Genomic DNA, 25,644 nt, shown 5'->3' with positions numbered 1-25,644 from the left:
CTCTCCAACTTTTTTTCTCCATTTCTTATCTTTGTCCAATACTGTTATGTCCAGCTGCATACTGTCTCTTCAACAAGACATACTTTTCCAGGCCACCATGCTTTGCTCTCCCAGGTCCTCAGCCTGGAATGCCCTTCCTTCCTCCTCTAACTATTGAGGTCCTCTTAGACCTGGATCAAATGCTTGCCCCTTCTGCCAGGAATTAGACCTCTCACCCTCACCTCTGTGGGAGTGAGTGGTTTAAATAGCACTTGGCTGCCCTTGGCCTGTCCACCACTTGGTCTCCAGGTCCCTCACTAGGTCCCTAACCTTGCACACAGTAGGTGCCCTGTAAGTGTCTGATGAACTGAAGTTTCATAGTAGGTGCTCTGTAAGTGCCTGATGAACTGAAGTTTTTCCTGATAGAGGGGATATTGAACATTAAAATGCAAAACACAACTGAGATGGTAAAGGTAGTGAGGATTTAGGACTTGTTTGGCAGTTTTCCTGGTCCACCTCTCTTCATCTTCAAAAACCCTTTCTCAGGACACTTGGCAACTTCCCTCTTGGGGGACCTTAGCTGTTGTTCCTTGCTAGTGAAAGGACCTTTCCTTCTCTCTCTTTTGCCTTTACAGAAAATAAAGGAAAGATCCATGTTTTCTATCTTCTGCTCACCTCATAGCTGCTGTAAGCCAAGTGGGGAGGGTTCAGACACCTCACAGCATTGTCATGGATGTGCTAGATGTGACAGGAAAACAGCAATTACAGAGGCTCATAAAAATAATGTGGACCGCCAGTCAGAGTGGCCAAAATGAACAAATCAGGAGACTATAGATGCTGGAGAGGATGTGGAGAAACGGGAACCCTCTTGCACTGTTGGTGGGAATGCAAACTGGTGCAGCCACTCTGGAAAACAGTGTGGAGGTTCCTCAAAAAATTAAAAATAGACCTACCCTATGACCCAGCAATAGCACTGCTAGGAATTTATCCAAGGGACACAGGAGTACTGATGCATAGGGGCACTTGTACCCCAATGTTCATAGCAGCACTCTCAACAATAGCCAAATTATGGAAAGAGCCTAAATGTCCATCAACTGATGAATGGATAAAGAAATTGTGGTTTATATACACAATGGAGTACTACGTGGCAATGAGAAAGAATGAAATATGGCCCTTTGTAGCAGCGTGGATGGAACTGGAGAGTGTGATGCTAAGTGAAATAAGCCATACAGAGAAAGACAGATACCATATGTTTTCACTCTTATGTGGATCCTGAGAAACTTAACAGAAACCCATGGGGGAGGGGAAGGAAAAAAAAAAAAAAAGAGGTTAGAGTGGAAGAGAGCCAAAGCATAAGAGACTCTTAAAAACTGAGAACAAATGGAGGGTTGATGGGGGGTGGGAAGGAGGGAAGGGTAGGTGATGGGCATTGAAGAGGGCATCTTTTGGGATGAGCACTGGGTGTTGTATGGAAACCAATTTGACAATAAATTTCATATATTAAAAAAAAATAATGTGGACCACTTAGCAGGAGCACTCAGTCCCCAGCCAAGGCTACATTTGCTCTGAGCACTAGGATTCCTCTCCTGAGATCACAGAAACAGAGGGAGAGTGTGGCAACAAGAGATGGCCACTCAGACAAGAAGTGCTTCCAGATAGATGAGCGAGGAGGACAAGGGGCTGAGCTCCCATAGAAGCCTCCAGGGCTTCCGTGGCCGGATTTACCTAGAAACACTTTTCCTGGGATGGCTGGAAGCCGGTCATGTGGAAAAGGTATTTTCGGACTCTGCTTGCAAGGCAAAAAATGCTGTGTTCTAGTGATTTTCTTCTTTCAGCATCCCACTAATATGACTATTATAGTTTTTGTTTCTCCAAAATATTATTTAATAAATTTTGACACAAAGGCAATTAAAAATCTTCAGCTTAAATTGACAACAGCTGTGTGTTCAGCAGCAGCCACTGCCCCAGTTAGGAGCCCTTTGTGGAACAACAGCTGCAAATTCTCAGCATTCTTTGGCCAAATGGTGCAGACACGGTGGAATTTTAAGTAATCTACACAATGCCTCGATTCTTCCCATGGCTCCGAACTGGAGAACAAAGTGATTTTTATCACTGCAGCAAAGGCACAAAAGCTGCTAGGAGAAATATGAATTTTCATACAATGTCACTTACAGGTCTTCAAGGCCTTAACTTACAACTTTTAAATAAAAAACAACGGGGCCTTGATATCATCCCTCCGGGATAATCTGTTATAAAAATCTCTTCAGGTGCCACATATCAGAACCAGTGGGCTGTGTTCTCTGGTGACAAGATGACTGACAGCAGACAAGGAGCTGTCACATTTCCTGTCATCTCCCTGACTTTTAGTGTATCATTACTCGAGGTTCACACCCCTGAGCTAACCCATGCACAACACCGTGTGGGGTCATCCCCGAGAAGTCTGCAATAGGAGGCTCCATTCTGAAGGGGTCGTCAATGCTTCACAAGAAAAAGGAGTTGAGACATCTTGATTCTCAACCTCCAATGTAATTGAACATTTTTTCCACACGAGGCTTACGGTGCTCATTGTACAAGTGGAAATACTGTGAACTCTCACTTCACAGCTCAGTCCCATCTCCCCCTGCGGTCCTGACAGCACCACACAGCAGGGGGCCCGAGCAGAAGAGCAGCCAACCGGGGGTGCGGGTCTGTATTCTCACTCAAGCTCTCTCTTTGGTCCCTGTTTTTCTTGGAGATGGACCGGAAACCCCTCCCCACGCCTGCCTGGGCCACCTCCCCCCCCCCCCCCCCCCACACACACACTCTTTATCTCCTGGAGCAAGCCTCTCTTAGGAGGCACCTCCCACATTCATCAGCTCAATTCTCTTTTAGGAGATGACTCCTGGATTCATTGGCTGGATTCTGCAAGAGAAGACCCACCTCCAAAGCAAGTATCACAAGGGTGCTTGGCCTCAAGATGGGATGGCAAAGATGGTGTGCTGTAGCACATTCTGGGCTCCAAAAGAAAAGACCGAACAAATCATATGTCAGATAGATAATCAGTTGAACTCCCAGTCCAAACAAATGCAAGTATGAAAGCTTCTAGTACATTTCTATTTATTATTATTATTAGAGGGGGGAGGCGCAAGTGAGTGAGGGTGGAGAGACAGAAGGAGAGAGAAGCCCACAAGGGGCAGAGAAAGAGAGAGAGAGAGAAGCAGGGCTCATCCAAAGCAGGGTGCTTGTGTTCATCTGAAGCAGGGTTTGAGCTCACCCAACGTGGGACTCGAACTCACAAACCGTGAGATCATGACCTGAGCCAAAGTCAGATGCTTAACCAACTGAGCCACTCAGGCGCCCTACACTTTTATTTTTAAATATTTCAAATAGCAATGGCATACAGCAGTTAATAATGTCCTTTGTTGACATTTTACTGTGGGATGCCGCCTGGAATTAAGCCTGTTACTACAGCTCTTCATTTGACTAACATCCGAGGGGCAGCTAGTATAGGTCAGATGCCGTGCTAAGCTTTGAAAATAAAAAGACTCAGAGGCCCCGTCCTTTCCGTCAGAGACCTTGCTGTCTGATAATGGGAGGATGGCAAGTGGACCCAGCGTCACAGCTGTGAGGCAGGCGTATGAGCCGGGCCTCTAAACACTGTTGCACAAACACTGGGAGGGACTCCTGGCCCAGGCAGGAATTAATGAGCATGTGCGACTGCCTTCACTGACACAGGGGAAATGTGGAAAATGTGGACAAGAAGAGCATTACGGGTGAGCCTGGTATCTTCAGTACGGCAGTTTGGAGTGTGAGTGGGTCCTGCAGGGAATGGCAGGAGAGAAAGGAGAGTGATGCAGGGAAGGGCACAGGGCAGGCGAATCTGGCAGTAAGACCTGGCTCTGCCACTTACTAATTGTGTGGCTACAAGTGAGTCTAAAATTCTCTGAGCCTTAGTTTCTTCATCTATAAAATGAAATTAGAGCAAACTCTCTGCCTCATTCTCCCTTAGAGCCTCCTTCCTCTTTCTCTCCCATACCTGACCGGTTGTCAAGCAACTTTGAAAAGTTGTGTCTACATTTGAAAAGTCTCTGAAATCAGTCCCTTCGTCCCATATCTCATTAAAAACTTCCCTTGTTCCCATCCCTCTGCCAAAACAACCTGGAGCTTGGTAAAGGCTACATGTAATAAGGGATGGTTACTCATCCTGCTAGCTCTTCCTGGGTGTCATCTGCATACTGAGGTTTGAATTAAATACAATCTAACAAATTTGGGGATTAGCCATCACCTTGAGATGTCCAGACCACTTGCAGGTAATTAAGATATATATATTAGCATGTGTGTTTACACACACACACACACACACACACACACACACACACACACAGGTATCTGGTTTAGAAAACTCACAAAGTTTGTTTTCTCTAAGGAGCAGCAGAGAGGATAGCATTCTTTGGGTTCTAATTTTCTAATTGTCATTAGCAAAGCTTTCCAGGCCTTAAGCCCATCCCACCCCAGCCTCAGCATTCTTTAAACCTCTTCATCACCAGTGACCAGCATTGCTGACTGAATTTTAGCTCCCTATTGATCTGGCAGAAATGGAGAGTGTCTTATCACTTGGGTCTATCCTTCTACTCTGCTCATGTCTTTCTGTCCCTTTTTCTTTCCCCTTGATCCACTTCTCAACTTGTTCTCTGCCTTCTTTGTGACCTCACTGAGTTGGTCCATTCCCTTTGGGCCATTTACCTTCACAGTCAGCTGGACACCAGGCCCTTTCTAGTAGCTATGAGTCCCTTGCCCCCATTGAATTCTGTTGTGGCTTCCATGAGAACCACCAACTAGTCTCTGCCCAACCCACCATTTGCTTTATTTGATCTACTCTGGGTTGCTTAAGACCATCAGAAAACCCAGCCAACTGGGTCATGCTATCTAACTTCATAATAGCTTCTAATGCTTCTGGGTAAATAGATTCCTCTTTTGTTGATACCAAATAGAATGTCCATGGATGGATTCTATTATTTCCCCATTGTCCTCAAATCTTCAGACACATTCTTCAAACATATTCTTACTCTTACAAGTATTTTTTTAAACATTTTTATTTATTATTGAGAGACAGAGCATGAGCATGGGAGGGGCAGAGAGAGGGGGAGACACAGAATCTGAAGCAGGCTCCAGGCTCTGAGCTGGCAACACAGGGCCTGACACAGGGCTTGAACTCACAAACTGTGAGATCATGGCCTGAGCCAAAGTGAGATGCTTAACTTATTGAGCCACCCAGGTGGCCTTCTTACAAGTATTTAAAAAAATATTTAGGGGCGCCTGGGTGGCGCAGTCGGTTGAGCGTCCGACTTTAGCCAGGTCACGATCTCGCGGTCCGTGAGTTCAAGCCCCGCGTCAGGCTCTGGGCTGATGGCTCAGAGCCTGGAGCCTGTTTCCGATTCTGTGTCTCCCTCTCTCTCTGCCCCTCCCCCGTTCATGCTCTGTCTCTCTCTATCCCAAAAATAAATAAACGTTAAAAAAAAATATTTATTTATTTTTGAAGAGAGAGAAAGAGTGCAAGCAGGGGAGGGGCAGAGAGAGAGAGAGAGAGAGGAAGAGAGAATCCCAAGCAGGTTCCATGCTGTCAGCACAGAGCCTGATGTGGGTGGGGCTTGAACCCACGAACCTTGAGATCATGACTTGACCCAAAATCAAGAGTCAGATGCTTAACTGACTGAGCCACCCAGGAGCCCCTTTTTACAAGTATTTTTAACTCTCCTGTTCATTACAAAGGTGAAGGTTATCTTTTCTTAACATTTTCAAAACATATCTTTTGTTCTCCATCCCTCCTTTCTTTTGTTTGGAAGACTATTTCATACAACTATTTAGCTGATGGCTAACTTCTCTGCTTTGGCTACCCGTTTAGCACCTTGGCATTTTCCTTAACAGCACTTTTCACAGCATAATGATTCTCTCTCTTCTATCTACCTTCCATTTATTTAAGCCTGTCTTCCATATTTGACTCTATGGTTCACAAACCTGGGCTATGGGTATATTTTGCTCACTATGGTGCCTGAACACAATGCCTGAATCATAATAGACACTTCATAATCATGGCTGAAAGAACAAATTGTTTCTATTTATTGTTTATTTCATTTTAATCCCAGTAGAGTTAACATAAAGTGTTATGTTAGTTTCAGGTGTACAATATAGTGATTCAACAATTCCACAAATCATCCAGTGCTTGTCATGACAAATGTACTCCTTAATCCCCATCGCCTATTTCACCCATCCCACCCCCCGACATACACATAAATTATTTAATGATGAAAGGATCCCCTCCTGCCTGCCCCAAGAACTTGCTCCTCTTTCCTGTCCACTGTAAATGTATTCCTCTCAGTTGGCACCATCTTGTCTCTCTTCTGTGTAACAATAGGCTCGTTTCTTCCCAATCCAAATGAAAATATTTCTACCATTGTCTGCATCCTCTAGTTATTTTTATATTCTTTCCTATTTTTTCAGTATCCTAAAACTGCCTGTTTCCATTTCCCTCTCTTTTACTGACTCCCTGTCCTCTTGCATACCACCCTCCTACTCTCGTCACTCTCTGAAGTTGACCTTTTATAGTTCAGCAGTGATTGCATAATTGTCATATCATTTAATGATCTTCCCCTAGTCTTTACTACTTTTGACCCTTTAGTAGCATTTAACACCACTGATAAACATCCTGAAATTCACTCTTCCTGTGGCCTCCAGGACACAAAGTTTGCCCACATTCTCTTCCTTCCTCTGCCAGGCTGAAGCTCACAGAAAGTAGAAAGTGCTTTATTTTTATTGGTATCTCCACAGAGCTTTGCATGGTATCACAGGCAATTGTGAAAGAGGGCCAATGACTAGGAGCCTTATGGTCCCATAAAAGTGACAACTCTATTTCCTTTCATGTAAAAGGAACACTGGACCAAAGGACTCAACTTCCAGGTTTATATCTCATACCTTTACCTAGTCAGATGACTTTGACCAAGTCACTTACCCTCTTGGACTTCAACCTCGTTAATTACAAATTAGGGAACAGCACTTTTATATTGTGATACTATTTTAACATCTTTGAAGATGGGTAGTCCTCACAGTTATAGCTTGTGAAGGTATCAAACATCTTTTGCAAATCAAACTATTCTATTTTTATATAGTCATCAGAATTGTTAAAAAAAAAAAATCTATTAGATTTCTATCCCTTGAAGTATTTCTTTCTCCCTAAGTGAAAATGTGCTCCGAGGTTGGGTTTAGGTTTTGTGACTGAGTGATTCTTTTCACAGAAAAGCCAGCATTCCATCAGATCATGAACTGACTGTGCCCTAGGAATGATCTCCAAACACTGTCGGCCTATGAGTCACTTTCAATATTCTGTATTCGGGATGAGCTGTATCACCATGCTGAGTTTCACCAGGCTGTTGCTGAGAACAGACTCTGTCTGACTAAAAGCAATTAAGAAAAATAGATCCTTATCCTCTAAGACAACATCTCTATTAGTTCTGAAATGCACTGCTGCTTCAGGTTATTTGGTGAATAGGATAAGATATGCCAGTGATAGGGTCAACTGCAGGTTATATGGAAGAACTTTACATGTGACTGTGAACTTCTTGATGGCAGGCACTGTGCCTTATGTATCAGTGTGTGGTGTATAGGGGTAGTTGTTAGATTGGTGAATGAATGAATAAATTGATGGTAAACAATCTGAGAGTTTCAAGGAGAAGGAGGTAGCCCTGTACATGACATTAGGAGTTAGGAGACTTTGGTTCTAGGCCATTCCTGCACTGAACTAGCTGAGTGATCCTGGGAGATCTTGGGAGATTTTGCCTCTTTGAATGCTAGCTTCCTTGTCTTTGAATTGAAGAGTCTGGATTAAATTAATGTTTTCTTTTTTCTTTCTCTATGTGTGTTTTAATACTCTTCCTTAATATCCAAACTTCCTGTCCAAGGTGCTCCTCCCTGAGGAAGGATAATTTGTCCCCACTGTTTTGAACTTAAGAGTTCCCAAGTGTTTTGGCCAATGAAATGTGGGGAGAGGTGGATGTGCATCATATTTAGACAGAGATTTTTATAGCCAGTACATGGTTTTCTATGTTTTTTTGTCCCTTTTCCATGAAACTATCAATGTTTCAGATAGTAGGGGTTACCAGAGTGAAGCCTAGTCAACTGCTGATGAACATGTAGCATTGGTCCAGAACAAGAACAAGAAGAGGAAGAGGAGAAAGAAGAAACATCTTTGTTGTTCTATACTACAGAGATTTTTAGTTGGGCTTAACAGCATAACCTCGCTTCTTCTGACTGATGCTTTCCCAAACTTGACTGTGTAGCAGAATCACCTAGGTTATTGAAAACATTCCTGTATCAGTAGGTCTGTGAACCACTGGGGTTGAAGCCTGGGAAATTATAGTTTTAGAAAGTTCCCCAGGGAAAGCATAAAGATATCTGCAACTTACTTTGAAATGTGTAAGAAAAAAAAAGACCATTGATGGTTGGGCAAAGGGATGGATAGAAGGACAGATATGTGATAGAACAAGTTACAGTAAAATGTTACTGGCAGCAATTAGGTGGTGGTTGTACAAATGTTCACTGTAACATTCTTTCAGCTTTGTTGAATGTTTGAAATATTTTCATAATAAAACAAGATGATATTTAAAAAATTCCCCAGGTGATTCTGATGATTAACCCAATCTGGAATTTCTAGACTAGATAGTCTTGAAGGAAATTTGCTGTGAACTCCCCAGTGGTCGCTGCATTGAGTCTTGGTTGATCTTTCCTTTAATATTTACAGTGAAATAATGCTGACATAATGGTTCTATTGTGAATGAAGACTTGTTACAATCACTAATAAAAATCACTAATAAAAATCCTTGTCAATAGCAGGGCCAACCTCTCTCTTGCAGATGAGGGGAACTTTTGTTTTCTCAGCATCAAGACCGAGAGAACAGAAGGGGGACTGTGGCCTATTTTGTACCAATGAAATGGTTCAGAGACAGACATGTTTGAGAAGTCACTGCAGACTATTCAGATAAAGGTGTCTGGTTCACAGTGCTTTTGGCTTGATATTTGATCTAGTGGGTATCTGTTCCTTTTTTTTTGATAGTTTTATTTATTTTTTATTATTTTTTTAATATATGAAATTTATTGTCAAATTGGTTTCCATACAACACCCAGTGCTCACCCCAAAAGATGCCCTTTTCAATACCCATCACTTACCCTCCCCCATCAACCCTCCCACCCCCATCAACCCTCAGTTTGTTCTCAGTTTTTAAGAGTCTCTTATGCTTTGGCTCTCTCTAGTGGGTATCTGTTCTATTAGTATTCTTTTTTAATGTTTAGGAATCACTATCTTGGTGCATGCTATTTCCTCTCACCCCAAACTTGAACCTTCCTTGTCTTGTCTCTTTGGAAGAGCTAGAGTCATTTAATCCTTATAATAGCTATTTGAAGTAAATGTTATTTATAACCTTATTGTACAGGTTAAAAATATTTGCCCAAGGGCCCCCTGTGCCTTGGTACAGGCCCCCTGTGCCTAAGCTCTACAGTCTCTCATATGTAAGGCCACTCTGGAAATCAGATAGACTTTGCTGTTCAGAAATACACCACACAGTGTTTAGTTAACCAGAAGCTAGGCTTCCATAATGGCCCCATAGGGTTGCCAGTTGACGTCCAGTTAATTATTGCATCAAACATGCTCACACTAAACCCCATCACTGTTTATCTAAAATTCAAATTTAACTAGTTGTTTTGTATTTTAATTTGTTAAAACTAGCAACCCTATCAGCCCCACCACTTATTAACCTGGAGACTTTACAGACATGATTTCATCTCTCTTGTGACAAGCTGAAAAGTCAATGATTCTGCCATTCACAGAATCTACCATAGGCACAGAAAGACATGTGAAATATCTAGTTAACACAAAACTCTGGAATTGGATGCCATGACTCTCATTCTTCCATAGAATTGGATGCCATGAATCTAGCTCTTACACAGAGACAAGACAAGGAAGGTTCAGGTCTTGGGTGAGAGGAAATGGCATGCACCAAGGTGATTCCTGTAAACGTTTTCACCACACGATGCTGTGAACTCCTATAGCTCTTAGTACAAACCAATTTCCATCCTAAATTCATATCCAACCTAATCCCATCTCTATCCCAACCACATCCCCATGCTTACACCAACTCCATTCCATCCCACCCCCATCTCCATCCCAGCCCCATATCCATTCTAACTCCATCTCCAAACAAAGACAGAGACAAGATTTCCAACCTGCTCATGAGAAAATACTACTAAAAAACTGGTCCTTTTCTTCTTCCCCCAGAGGTCTCTAGGGCCTGTTGCAGACCTGACTCACCAAGCTTATAAACTAGAGCCTTCCAAAAGCTGTTTCAGTCAGGATTTTCGTATTTAGGCCTCTAAATTCTGAGAATTCATTGTTCTAGAGTACTCTGCCTCTTCCAAATTCATCTTAAACTTGTCAAGCCACCGTTTTTCCTCTTTTGCAGTCCACCTCACGCTGGGATCTTAGGCATGCATTAAGCGAATATAGTAGGTAATTTACAAACTCAGTCTCTCCTTTCTACATTTCCTTCTTTCTCTTTCCTTCTTTTAAAGAAAATGATTTTTCTCTGTCAAAGAAATATATGCTCCTTACTGAAGATTTAAATAATTCGGAAAAGCAAAAAGAAGAAAGTCTCCCATAATCCTACTTCCCAAAGGTAACTGCCAGAAATACATTTTGTTTTATTTCTTTGCAGCTTTTTTTCTACTCGTGGTTTTCTGGTTCATTTTTCACTGGGAATCTGTCTCCGCTGACATTTCTCCTCTTTGGGCTTCTGTATTCTCATCTGAAAACAAGCTTGTTGGACTAGGTAAATTCCAAGGTCATTTCCAGCACTAGCACTCCATGTTTTTGTCTTTGTCAGAGAATTCAGAGAATATTTGTACTTGCAGTCTATTTATGTACTATAAAAGGAAGTGAGGATATTTAAGACCGGTAGGGACGTTTGTGGTGGATGTTAGTTGGATTACGTCTGGGGTTTTGTGTTCAATTTTGGACCAAATCACGGAAATTGGAAGTCTTATATGCTGTGATGGGAATATAAAATTGGTATAATCTTTCTGAAGGGCAATCTGGTAATATAAGTCAAAAGTCTTAAACTTTTTTATGTCAGTGGATTTATTGTAAGGGGAAAAATCACTGTTTAGTTACATAGATATTCATTACAGAATTTTTAATGAAAGCAAAAAACTGGGGGAAAATGCATGACAATAGGAATAAACTGAATAAATTATAGTGATTCAAAGGAATAGTGTACGTGGTCATTAAAATGATGTATTGAAAGAAGACAGATACAAATACATACAGAATGATTCCATTTATATAAAACTCAAAAATATCTATGGTATTCCTCGCAGGGGGAAGTGAATAGAAGGGGGGCAAGGAGCATTCCGGGATGTTGGTAATGTTCGATTTCTTGATCTGCATGTGGATAAGATGAATGTGTCCACTCAGGGAAAATTTATCAAGCTAAACACTCATGATTTGAGTGCTTTCCTGTTTTTCTGTTTCAGTTCAATTGCAAGAAAACTTTAAGATACAACATTGTATATTCAGCTCTACAATCTTGGAAAGGCCCTTAAGATATTTTGTTAAGTATAAAAAGTAGGATTTAGAGTTGCATGATCTAATTTTGATGAAAAATATATATTTTAAAAATACATACATAGAAAAACATTAAGAGGGATATAAATCAAAATCTTAATAATACTCATTGTTAAGCTTTGGGATTTTGGGTGATTTGTCATTGCTAATACATGTTTTCTAGAATAAAGATATATTATTTTTTATAAATAAATATAAAGTCCTTAAATTAAAAAAAATTCTAGTAATCTGTTTTGGGAGAGATTTTGGCTGCATGTATCCTAGCAGAAGAGAGGGAGTGGGAAATGATGAAAGTAGAGCAAGTTCATCAAGGGCAGTTTTTCCCTTCTGGTGCTTCCCGTCTGTCTGTTCACCAGCCCTGGACTCATCCTTGGTCAATATCACATTATTTCTCAGCATCCAGGGCTTCCATGGTTTGGTCCATCTTCTTCCTGTTCCTGGGCCATGAAGGGCATATTCCTACTACTGTAATTTGTTCCCTACTCAAAATCTCCCTTTTTGGGATCCCTCTCTCTTCAGCCTTCTCTCAAGCCTAGGGGATCCCATCCATTCTCTGAGGCTCTCCTAGGTTCTCAGCTTCCCCAGGAAGGGGCTCCCATCCATTCAGCCATTGTGCTTTCTTTGTCTTCTAATCCCTGCTAATACTGACTAAATAGTTACTTTGTCAGTTGACTGTACACTGTCTTGTATTAGTTCTAAAGTTTTTATAAGCATCAATTCTTGCTTCATCAAATAGATTATAATCCCCTTGAGGGATGGGAACAATAAAAATTAAAAAAAAATCCTCCTTTTCTTGCTTTCCTTTTCTTGCATCTTCAATGACAGTTTAACAAATCAACTCTAGTCTATATTCCCTTCTTTGAATGATGGTAAAACTCATAATCAGTACCATCAAGGTCAATGATTTTCTAGCTATTTGTTTCGTATTTTGTTTCCTGGCATCTATGCCAGTTACCTGGTGGTGGACTGGAACTTGATTTTGATATGGAAGCTACATGCTACCTTACTCAGCAAAATTTACCAAAGGCACGCATTTTTTTATTTTGTTTTTGTGGGAAAGGGCCGGGAAGACATTATAAAGACTCCATATTGATTTTTCAGGACCCATCCAGAGGAAGAGTCTTTTAGTTATGGTTGGTTCTTAAAAATGGCCAAGCCCTGTCATTTTACTTGAAACCTCTGCTGTTATCATTATGACTCTGAGATGGGTATTGGTAGAAGACAAGTTAACACATTTACTTCTCTGACAATGAAGTCTTTATATCTTCCATTCCATTTCAATCCATTCATTCATTTTTTCTAAATATATGTATCAAATGCCTACTAAGTGCCAGGTATCCTGATAGGTGCTACAGAAAGAAGAAAAAAAGAAAGAAAAAGAAAAGAAAGGGCATGGTCTCTGTCTTCTAGGAAATTTAGTAAAAAATATTCTCCAATCAATGGCCATCACTGCCTTCAAGAAAGTGGTCAGTGGAAGGGGTCTCCAGGAGTAGACTCTAGGAGACTTTTGGCTGGACTCAGCCAGGTTTCTCACTTCTTAATATTCTCTCACTCTCTCAACAACAAATGTTGGAATGAGAGGCTGTCTCAGAGCTTGCCTCAATGGGTCCACCCAGACCAAGTTGAGGGTTTCCAAGAAAAATAAGACTGTGTTCTACTTGGGGCTCTGTCCATGCCAGCTTTCCATGCTTTTACTATAAGAGTTAGTCCATTCAGGGAAATATGCAATTGGACCAAATAAGTTCCTTCCACTTTAAACTGAGGTCACTTGGCTGGCATGGATGGGCAAGTGTGTGGCATTGACATGGTGATCCATTTTCTGGTAGAAGGCATTCCTCAAAGCAAAGTAGAACCATGAGGAACACTGCCTTCAGAGGCAGTGCTGCAGACAATATGAAAAAAAAATCAACTGGGTCACAGGACTATGTCCTGTTAACACAAAACAGCTCCACTCAGTTATAAGAGGAGAGAGTCTTTCATTGCCATGACCACCTAATGGTTGGTTTAAATATGTTTCATTTACAACTATAAAGATGCTCTGAGACTCTTGGTTCTCGAGTCTAGAGAAAAATGAGAGGGAAATACTTTGGGAATGTTACATTTGGAAAAGCCAAAACAGTTACTGCCCCTTTAATCACTGGCTTGTTATTCTGCTTTATGCCTCAAGGCTAAATACAGCATCCTACAGTAAAATCTGTGTTGTGTTGTAACCAACTGCAAGAAGGTGTTTACAAGAGGAAATGGCAGTCAAAAGGCAGGTGTAAGCCCAAGGCCCAAGAGATACTTTCCCACTTCAACTTGTCTTGATCCCAGCCAACCACAGTTGCTCCAGGTAAAACACTGCATAACAGGTCAATCCCTTAAGGGAATGTATAATTTTAACAAGTGACACCAGAAACAGATAGATGAACACCCAACCTTTTAACCTGTCATGCATCCCCATCCTGGAGGTATCCTTTCCTCATTCCAAGGCACTTCTGATCCTATCCTAGCTGTCCCCCCTCCTTTCTCAGGATCCTCTCTTTTTTATTGGCTGTCTCTCCTCACTAACCATATAATAGTTGTAGTAATAGCTAATGCTTGTTGAATATATACTAGGAGCGCTGTGACATGTGTTAACTCATTTCATCCTCACATCAACACTATGACCTAGATAAAATCATTACTTCCACATGACAGGTGAGAAAACTGAGGAAGAGTGGGTGTAAGAGTGTTGCCCAAGGTCAGAGTGGAGCTGGCATGTGAACTCAAGTAGGTCACACACTTATCTAGATGGTTTACTGCCTCTCTCTATATATACAAATATGTTTGACTCTCTCATACCCACTTTTGACCTTTCCCTTAGTTACTGCCCTAAGTCTTTGCTTTCTCTCAGAGTCAAATTTCTCACAAGTATAGTCTAAATGTATCCTCACTTCCTCACCTCCCATTTGCCCCTCAGCCAGCTGGCTTTACTCCTTTCTGTTCCACTGGAACTGCTCTCACCAAAGTCACCAGTAATTCTGCGGTTGCCAAACCTAACAGACAATTCTCATTGCTTTTTACTTAACTTTTCCTACATGGAAACTCTCTCCTCCCTTGCTTTCTGTGACACCATTTGCTCTTGATATTCTGCTTTCCTTGCTGTTCTCTCCTCCTTTGGCTCTGGCACAGGTGTTTCCCAGACTCCTGGTCTCAGCCTTCCTCCATGCTCACTGTCCCTAAGCTCCCTGGCTGATCCCTTGCACATGCGTGGTTTCACTGCCATTGATATCCTGGTGAATTCTACATCTGTGTCTACAACCACAACTTGTTATTTTGGGTACTGGATTTCAAAACCCTCTTGTTTAATGACGTTAACTGATGGATGTCTCATTAGCATCTCAATCTTTTTTTTTTTTTTTTTTAGCATTTCTATCTTAAACTGTGTGAACACATTTCATCACTTTCTCAAAACCCATTTCTTCTCCACATTTCTTATATCCTTGAATGACACCTCCGTTCACCTGGTCATCTAAACTAGCCACTTCTTTAAAAAATTTTTTTTTAACATTTATTTTTTGATAGAGAGAGAGAGAGCATGCGCGAGGGGCAGAGAGAGAAGATAGGGAGACACAGAATTCGCAGCAGGCTCCAGGCTCTGAGCTGTCAGCACAGAGCCTGATGCAGGGCTCAAACCCATGAGCCCTGAGATCATGGCCTGAGCCAAAGCTGGACACCTAACCAACTGAGCCACCCAGGAGCCCTTGAACTAGCCATTTCTGAGTCATGCTAGTTTTCTTCTTGTTCACCCGAACAAAATAGATCTTTACGTCCTGTTGATTCTATTTCCTAAAACCTTTTGGATCTGTTTCTTCTTTTCCACTTCAACTGATTCCTTGTTCCTCACCTGCATGACCATCCATCTGACCTCCTAGCTGGCCTCCCTGCTGCAGTCTAGGCTCCCTCTCACTGCTTCCAGAGTGTGTTTTCTGAAATCCAAATTTGGTGACATGTGACAGAATAAAAGCCTTGACAGCTCCCCATTGCTACAGGCTGAAGTTTATATTTGTTAGCCTTGTGTTCTCAGCCTTTCATGCCCTGGACCCTGAGTCTGTTTCCAGCTCTGCCTCTCACTGCTTCCTGCCCCCTCGCCTCTGAGGCTCTCTCTTGCACACTTGTTCCCTCTCCTTGCCATGGACTCCAACTTTTTTTCCACTTACCATTTGGCCAATTCCTTTTCTTTCTCAGGACTCAGCTCTGATGTCCCCTTTTACCCCTGCATGCCCACTTTAGTCTTTCTTTCCATTACCTATGTTGCTGCCACTGCATATACTGTACCAAGCTGTGCTGTTTGTTTGCTCCCTCCCTACAACATGAGCTCCTTGAGATTAGGGAGCCTCATCTTTCATCTTTGTATGATGAGGCCCATCATTTTGCTGATATACAGCAGAAACTCAATAAAAAGCAAATGAATTAATGAAAATTACCCAAAGGAGTATATAGCTAATGGGAAATTTTAATATAGCAGTGAGAGAATGTTTTTATCATTAGGGAATTGTATACAGCCCCCTGGAAGTCTGTAGATCCCCTGGCCTAGGCTATTTTTTCCCTCTACCTCTAAACTAAGCCATTGTTTGAGATCAATATGTGGTCCAGGTACTCTATCCAACCCACAAAGAAAATCTCAAAAGCACTAGGTTCCTTCAGATGTACCCAGAATCACATTCTCAAACACTTGCTCATTGTTGCCCTTGGCTCTCTGAAATACTTTTGGTAATGCTCATAAAAAAGATACCCACGATATGCCTTCTTAGTAAAAGATGCAGTGTGTATTTCAAAACTGATGTGCTTTGGGTGGGTGGGGCAGTGTTCAGAATGGTTCACATACTTTTATGGCTTCAAATTGTTTCCTGTTTTGAAGTTATTATGGAATTGCAAATAATTGGCAGAAACATGCTGAGGCACACAGAGGACTATTTCAGCAATATTCATTTGATGTCTTATTATTTTGTCTTTGCTTTCAGACATCAATAGCTAGATATACAGGAACAAAGTAAAATAGAAAATTGGGGCATTTATTTAAATAATTATGGCAAGCTCATCCCCCACCCACAGTACTCCCACCTTCTCTCCTTACTACCTATCTGCATACACTTTTAAATCGTGGGCTTTGAAGTCTGAGAAACTGGGTGTGAGTCCCATTTTTTAACAGTGTAACCTTGGGAAGTTCCTTAACCTTCTGAGTTGCTACTTCTTCATCTGTAAAATGGGGAAAAACACGAGTACTGATGATTGGTGTGAGAAATAAATAAGATAATATGTAAAAAGGCAGCACAGTACCTAGAACATAGTAAGTGACCAGTATGTGTTAGTTTTAATACTATTATTAGGTAATTAAAATAAATATTTGGGGGGTAGAAGATGAAGACTTTGACTTTTTCAGTTGCCTTCATACTTCACTTCCTTGGGGCTATGTCTCTGTTGCACATGCTTCCAATTAAGAGAACAGTTATCAACGTATCAACTCACTGGCTGCTCAAATTTGGGGTGAAAAGAAAACAAATATCATTTTGCCATTTTAAAAGAAATCCAGAAAGGCTAAGGGATTGGGCCAAGGGCACACAGAGGTTAGATATAAACACAAGGTTTTGGGTAGTCTCTCATTTCCAGTGCTGGGTCCTTCTAAAGTCTGTACCATTGGTCATGCTTAGTGGGTCTCAGAACAAGCAAAAGAAGCTTTCAGTGAGTCAGACCTGGAGATGTGCTTTTGAGTGAACAGGTTGAGTAACTCAGTCTTCACCAGGTGACTCTGTTGGTAAGTTAATGGTGCTTCCAAAAAGATTTCAAGAAATGGGTAGGGAGACAATGTATATGATGGTGTGAGGTCTCCAAACACTTTCTTTGGTAAAACTCATTTACTTGGGCACTTTTCTGTTTAGCAATAATTGGCCTGTCTGGATGACTGAATTGACTCAGCAACATTCCCTTCTTGAGGAAATCATTTTAAAAAAAACATGGAAAAATCCCTGTGCTTCTGCCATGTCATGCAGTATTCCAAGGACTGTTTAATGTCTTTTTGAATCCCATAGTTCTTTAAGCATAGTAAGCCTTTTGTAGAGGTCTGGTCTGGTTAAATGAAGAAAATGTTTTGTTCTAGTTCAACATTACTTAGAGCATTTTTGTAGTGAAAAGGTTTATGTAATTAAGTAGTGTGAGGAATAAGCTTAAGAATCCCCCAGGCTTACACCAATGGGTTAACAAGGTATAATGAAGTACAAAGCCATAGGATGTTCATACTCGAGTTTAGGTAAACAAAATAGGGAGGTGCAAAGGCACCCAATACATAGGTATATGAAATAAGTAAGATTAGGTATTCCGGGTGGATGTGACCCCCAATTTAGTACTATAGCAGAAAGCTGCTTTCACAGGAGGGACGGACCAAGTTAGGTAAACAGGTAAATTGGGCTACAGACTCCTGTGCTGCAGATGAAGCAGCCCAAAGTGGAGATGATTTATAAAAGAAAAAGTGCCTTGTTATTTCCTACCTGTCTCATCCCCTAAGCTAGCTAAGATAAACAGGTTATTTGTCCTACCTGTCTCATCCCCTAGGCTAGCTAAGATAAACAGAGGTGGTGCCTCATGTCTGCTGTAAACAACCTTCTGCTCGACTGCCTGGCACCAATATTTTGTTTTGTATGAACCCAAACCCCTAACCCTGAATATCTTCAAGACTCCCTTTCCTTCATGTCCACAAGTTAATGTTCACAGATTCATTGTCTCTTTGTGCACGTCTATTGCCATGTTTTTAAGCCTTCTGATCCTAATAAAAAATGGGGCAAGGACCCTTATTTGGGCCTCTTATCTTTTCAAGGCATTAGCCATCTCTCGATTTTCCTCCTGCATCCCGCTCTTTTGCTGGCCAAAAGAGAACTTCAGACTTAGAGTCTATGACAAAGTAGGTTCATTGTTAGTACACAATGCCTACATTTCTTCAACATCAGAAAGATATCCCATTGGTTTGTAAATGCATTTGAGGCTCTCTTGGAAAGTGGCCCAATGTCTCTCTTCCTTTACTCTCTCATCCTGAATGGTCTCGACTTTGAAAATACAGGTTTTAGGCCAGGAGAGTGCCAAAAGGTCCCTTAATAACTGCATGCCCTGATGGGAGAAAGAGCTGTGGCAATCATGTGTCTGTGTCCAGAGCAGAGCTCTGATGTTTCAGTTAGGGCAGAGCACAGGCTTGGTGGTCAGATGGAAACATATTTCTTTATGTGAACCCAGCCTAGCTGATTAGCTACCTTTTTCATTTTAGAAACTCAGTAGTTTAGAAACTACTCAGTTTAGAAACTCAGTTTCAGTTAAGAAACTCAGTCAAATCTCATCTGAGTTTTCTTAATCTAATCTAATGATTTTTGATAACCATGATAGTCAATTTTCTGCTATAGACTGAATGTTGGTGTCCCCTCCAAATCTATGTTAAATCCTAGGGCCCAATGTGATGGTATTAAGAGGTGGGGCTTTGGAAGGTGGTTATATTACAAGGGTGGAACCCTTATGAATAGGATTGGTGGCCTTTTAAAAGAGTCCCCAGAGAGCTCCCTCACCCCTTCTGCCATGTGAGGTTACAAGGAAAAGATAGCTGTCTATGAGTCAGGATGCAGGCCTTCGTCAGACATCAAATCTGCCAGGGCCTTGGTCTTGGGCTTCCCAGCCTCCAGAACTGTGAGAAATGAGTTTCTGTTGTTTATAAGCCACCCGACTATGGTATTTTGTCATAGTGACCTGATGGGACTAACTCAAGTTCAAAGTTCAATCTCCAATGTCAGGGCTATTCTCCCACCTGGAGGGTTTTCTTCACCTTTCCTCCAGTCCACTGCTGTTGATCCTGGAGGTCACCCTTTCCACCTCCATCCAGGCCTTGCTTTGGAGTCTCCTGTGGGTCCTCCTGATACATTCTCCTTTGCCCACCTCTGACTAGCACCCAGCCTTTCCTTTCAGGCATCCCTCGTACACTGGCTACCCAGAAACATTCAGAATTTTTCCAGGCCTACAGCAGCCCAGAGAAATGGGCTTTCAGTAGATGTACCCCTTTACCCCTGACCCCTTGCTCCCATTTGTGAGGTTATTTGCTTTTGAAAGGACCAGTGAAAAACAAGGCACAAAAAACTATTTTCTCCTCTAAGATTTTCCAAATGCAAAGTCTAGAGTTTCATGTACCTGCTTAACATAACCCCTTCCTAAATTAGTCCTAGGGTGGTGGTTCTCAAAGTGTGGCCCACAGATGTTGGGGGGTCCTCTATTTTCTTTTTTTTAAAAATTTTAATTCAAGTATAGTGAACATACAGTGTTATATTAGTTTCAGGTGTACAATATAGTGATTCAAACACTTCCATACCAACATCTGGTGCTCATCCGAACAAGTGCCCTCCTTAATCCCCATCACCTATTTCACCCTTCCTTCCCCCCATCTCCCCTCTGGTAACCATCAGTTTGTTCTCTAGAGTTAGAGTCTGTTTCTTGGTTTCTCTCTCTCTCTCTCTCTCTCTCTCTCTCTCCCTTTTCATTTGCTCATTTGTTTTGCTTCTTAAATTCCACAGATGACTGAAATCATATGGTGTTTGTCTTTCTCTGACTTATTTTGCTTAGCATAATACTCTCTAGCTCCAACCATGTTGTTGCAAATAGCAAGATTTCATTCTTTTTTATGTTTGAATAGTATTCCATGGTGTGTGCTAGTGTATATACACTACAACTTATTCTTTTTTATTTTTTATCAGAGAGAGAGAGAGAGAAGAGAGAGAGTTTGAGCGGGAGAGAGGGGCAAAGGAGAGAGAGAGAGAGAGAGAGAGAGAGAGAGAGAGAGAATCTTAAGCAGGCTCCACACTCAGCATGGAGCCAGACATGGGGTTCAACCCATGACCCTGGGATCATGACCTAAGCCAAAATCAAGAGCCAGAGGCTTAACCAACTGTGTCACTTAGGTGCCCCTACAGCACATCTTCTTTATTCATTCATCTATTGATGGACACTTGGGCTGCTTCCATAATTTGGCTATTGTAAGTAATGCTGCAATAAATATAGGGGTGCATGTATCTCTTTGAATTAGTGTTTTCGTATATTTTGGACAGTCCCTTATTTCCATTACAACACTTACAGGCTATTGCTTTTCACTAATGGTACAGAAGCAATTGTTACAAAACCACAGCATGCATCAAGACAGCTGCATTCAATTCTACTAGATCTATATTCATCACCATGAATCACAGTAAAGTAAAAGGAAGAAAACGCCAGTGTTACCTAAAAATGTCCTTGATGAAGCAGTATAAAAGACTCATTTCATTTCAGCCCTTAAGTACATGTCATTTTAATATTTTGTGTGAAGTTTACACAAGGCACTTTAGCACACGTAGGTTAATGGTTTTCTTGAGGAAAAACATTATGATTGTTTGAGTTGCTTAACTAGTTGCTTTTTAAGCTAAAAACCATTTTTTATCTTCTGGAAGATGGGCTAGCAGATAAACTATGGGTTTTTACACTTGAGTATATGGCAGACATTTTCATTTTCTTCTTCTTCTTCTTCTTCTTTTTAATGTTTATTTATTTTTGAGAGAGACAGAGTACAAGTGGGCAAGGGAGAGAGAGAGAGGGAGACACAGAATCTGAAACAGGTTCCAGGCTCTGAGCTGTCAGCACAGAGCCCCATGCAGGGCTCGAACTCACAAATTGTGACATCATGACCTGAGCCGAAGTCGGATGCCTACCCAACTGAGCCACCCAGGTGCCCTGGCAGACATTTTCTTGAAAAGAAATAAAATCAGCCTGTCACCTCAAGGACAGCAATTGGCAGCATTTGTTGCCAGTGATAAAACCCAAGCTTTCAAGCCCCAGATCCATCACTTATTAGTATACTATTTACCTTTCTAGCATCTTACCTGTAATGTCAGGATGGTGATAATCCATACCCGATACAGGGTACAATCGTTAAATAAGATAACATTATTTGTACAGTGCCTAGCGTGTGTTAAGTGCTCAATGAATGCTGGCTTCTCTTACAGCTGCATCAAGTTAAAACAATCAGTTTTGCTTTTCAGTTTTAATTTAACCAAATATGTGCATCAATATGAAACATGTTTCATCTGGGGTGCAAGTATTTTCTAAAGATTAAATTAATTCAAAATTCTTTGATAACACGGCGACAATGAAATGACATCAGAGCTATAGTGAAATAATGGCAGGGCATTAAAATATTGAGTTTTAAGCAAAAATTCTCATTTCTACAGTTTTCCATAAGGACATAAAGAGGACTAGTTTGCACAAGGTTAAAAATACACAAAATAACACTGAATATCATAAAAGTACCTCCCAAAGCTTACTACTTGAAAAGCAGTTTGTCAGTACTAATGCTAAGGTACACAAAGCCATCTGTGTCCTTGACATCCTGAAAGCTAAAGCCACAGAATGATGTCTTGACCATTATGCCATTAGTATCACATCTCGCCTGTAAAATCAGATGATTTTCCAAATTGAAGCACTTCTACCAAGGCTTTGGATAGGAATTAATGGGAATTCAGGTTATGACACATTTTGGGCATAGGCAGGCTATGAAAAGCACAGAAGGGAAAAGGAGGCCAAGATAGATTGGATAATAGCAAGATAATGATCAAGAGATTAAAAAAAAAATAAAAAGAGAGAGAGAGAGAGAAAGGAAAAAAATGTACCAAAAAGGTTGTGAAAACTGTAGGAGCCTGTTAGTGGGACATAATGAGGCTCTTTAAGGGATATTTTTATATTATCCAACGAATTTTCCGTTTTCAGCAATGAATGAGCCCCAGTCTTGTACATAATGTACATTGGCATGGTTTTTATGTCTTGTGTGTGAACTACCAAAGTCCATCGAACCTTTTTCAATCCTTCTGATCACTGGCCTGATCCTGTGAGATCCCTTATCTATCCTGTGGAAGGTATTTCTTTATGAACAGCTACTGAGCTGTCTTCCTCATGAACAAAGGTAATATTCACACAACATTCAAAGGGCTAAGTAGATCCATCCTTGCCACTTTTCCTTTTGGTCCAGACAGTACACGTTCCCTGAATATGTTTTCCACTCAGATGGCGGTCGGTGCTATTAACTGCCCCGACTGAAAACTATTTTGCAAATGAATATGAAATTGCTCAGAGGTGGGGGAAGTTGGTGTTGCTTGTTTTGGGTGAGAGGGTAGCAGCTACAATGGAGTCAGGGCGTCGATTAGGCTCATAATTAACCTGAAAACTGTCCTGCCAGCAACAGCTACAGCAGCAGCAGCAACCTGCCTGTCAGTTCCAGTCCAAGAATTCCAACTGCTATTTCAGTTGTTATGGAAACTGGCCACACTGGTTCTTAAAGAATTCATTATTCCAACAAATATTTGTTTTCCTAAATCATTACAGGGTATCTAAATGAGTGATGCAGACACACACGATGGAGGAGCACACAGGAAGAAGCTGGTGATTAGAGATGTCACAGGGCTACAAGTTAAACCTGACCTTGGGGCATGATTAACTGGGGGAGAAGACATTTCAAGTGACAGGACTGGCAAAAGCAAGGGAAGTGGGGTTGGAGCCACAGACTCACATGGGGTTGGAGTGGGAGATGGGAAGGCACATTGAGGCCAGTGGGGAGAAAGCTTTGAAGGTCAGTCTGAAGAATTTGGACCTCTCTATAGACAAAAAGGAACTAGGATACTTTAGGGCAGGGGAGCAGTGCTTTAGGAATATTAATTTTTATCTGCAGACTAACAGCAAAGTTGTCAACCTGGTTTTTGGCTAATATTTCAATCCCACTTGTCTTGGTAGATGTCAAGACAATAATTTGAAAAGTGAAAAATTCAACCTCATCTTCTCATATAGGGAATACCACACTTATTTCACTGAAACCAATGGACTCTTGTTTATTAAGACTCATCAAAACTGTTATGGGTGTGTCTATGACATCCTGAGTATTTTTACGAGCTTCAAATTGACCTGCAATAATACAGCCCCCAAATACCACTCTGCCATCTGTCAAGGAAGTGTTTAGAACTAAAGACTTAATTTTCAAGCAGAGTCCTAAATGCCCTAGAAGAACAATCATTTTTCCTCATACCACAGTGGTTTTTGCACCTTCTACTGCCTAACCAGTAACCTGAAATCTTTAATAGAATAGTAACTGACCAGTAAGATAAAATATGGGAGAGTTGGTTAATATAAGAAAAACCTTTATTCAGAGCAGCAGTTTTTAGACTGCAGTCTGTGGACGCTTGGGGGTTTCAAGCTTTGTATGATGCCAAAGATTTTATATTGTGCTATTTGATTTTCTGAAGGGCACAGGACTTAGGTAAGCCAAGGTCTTTAGTTATACCTAGACAGATAGAAGTGATATTTGAAAATATATTTCGAAATTTAATTGCGAGTGCTAAACCACTGGTAACTCTGAAATAATATTACTGCCAGAGAAAATAACAACAATCACAAAACATGCTGTACTATTTTTAGAAGCTGTTTTTGGATCACATTATTAAAGACACAGATTTCTATGTGATAATAAAGGCTCATTCTTTGGATACTGAACATCAGGGTTAAGAGTCTCTCCTCTTCCTAATTTGGCCCCTAAGATAAAAGCTGAATATAATTCATTGTGTATGGCCTTGATGGCGAGAAAAGTGATTAAAGTTTACGTGGAAAGGGGAATTTTCTTTGCTATTAGGAGGATGAGTTTCTCTTCAGTAAGGAGTAGAAATCATTTACTTTTACTTTTTGAAAAGAATGTAAAAAGTGTGGCAAGAGTTCATCCAGTTCCCATGGTTAAGGTCAACAAGAGGTAAGCAGCTCAGAAACAGAACTCAGGTTGGGCTCAAGAATTCTCACTGCTTAAGACACGCAATTCCTCCTCCTCTCACCTCTGTTAATCCCTTTGGTTGCGTTGCCCGCTCTCCTCCTTCAGTTTCCTGCTTAAATATCACTTCTGTAGGAAAGCCTTGCCTGATCACTCTGATCACCCACTTCTACCCCAGACACTCAATCCAGGCTGTTCTGTCTCCTTAAGTTTGTGATAATAAGTTGATTAGTTCTTCTTTTCACCTAGGATGGAAGCTCTGTGATCCCTCACTGCCCAGAATGGGTCTAGGCCTCAGTATGTATGGGATGGAGGACTGAATGAGGGAGACAGTCCAGGGTAACAACCCACACAACTGTGGGTGGAATGGGGTGAGCCCTGGGACGGGAAACTGCAGCCCTAGTCTCCTCTCTGCCACCAGTTGGTTAAATGACCTTAATCAAACCTCTTAAATCCTCTGGGACTCAGTTTCCTTATCTGACAATGAGGGAGACTTAGTGAGAGATTTCCAGGGAAACATTCCAACTTTAGGGTGCAAGATTCTAAGTTTATATGATTATATTTCTTGGGTGCCGATAACTATTCTTTTTCCTACCCATTGAAGATGTGTGGACCTTTTCATTATTTCTGAATATGAATAGAAAAAAATTTTTAAATGAAAAGGTAGGTGTATTAACTTTTCTAAAGACTTGAATACTTAGAGGGAAAAGTACTAGCTTTTGGGAGGTGCTTTGACAATATTTGGTGCTATTCTGGGCAATTATAACTGTTGCTCAAATAGTCCCATTGATTTGCATGGGGAAAACTGAATAGCCGGTTCTCACACTCATTAGCTATGTGAGCTTGGACCAGTCCCTTTACCTTTCTGAGTCTCAGTGTCCTTATCTGTATAACAGATATGTAATAGAGATAGACCACCAACCTATAGGATTGTGGAAGGATTAACTGAGATGAACTGGAACACAGTATGTGCTTAGAAAATGCTGGTGAATTTTATCCCACAATTAATTTACCAACGATGTTCACAGTATGAGGCATAAAATAAATGAAATTTTCTTACCATTAGCTAAACGGAATGCAGGGTATGGTTACTGAAATATATTTGAATATGTGGTTGCTGATATATTTCGTTTAGTGAGCAGTGGCTCATTGTTCAAACAGAAAATGTATGTGCTAGATTTTAGCATATGACTTCTTCATACTCATGGGA

The 25,644-nt window shown here is 41.1% G+C and overlaps 1 protein-coding gene across 3 annotated transcripts in view; it reads right to left on the bottom strand.

The window, feature by feature from the left end:
• The window catches only part of AK5 (adenylate kinase 5), a 259,870-nt gene that overhangs the window by 43,388 nt on the left and 190,838 nt on the right, over positions 1-25,644 (bottom strand). The gene's annotated exons all lie outside the window — the stretch shown is intronic.

This window comes from Puma concolor, chromosome C1 (assembly GCF_028749965.1).
Source record: "Puma concolor isolate L17-30 chromosome C1, mPumCon1.1.hap2, whole genome shotgun sequence".
Taxonomy (NCBI): domain Eukaryota; kingdom Metazoa; phylum Chordata; class Mammalia; order Carnivora; family Felidae; genus Puma; species Puma concolor.
The sequence above is the reverse complement of the archived record's forward strand: the minus strand, read 5'-3'. Positions and strand labels throughout refer to the sequence as shown.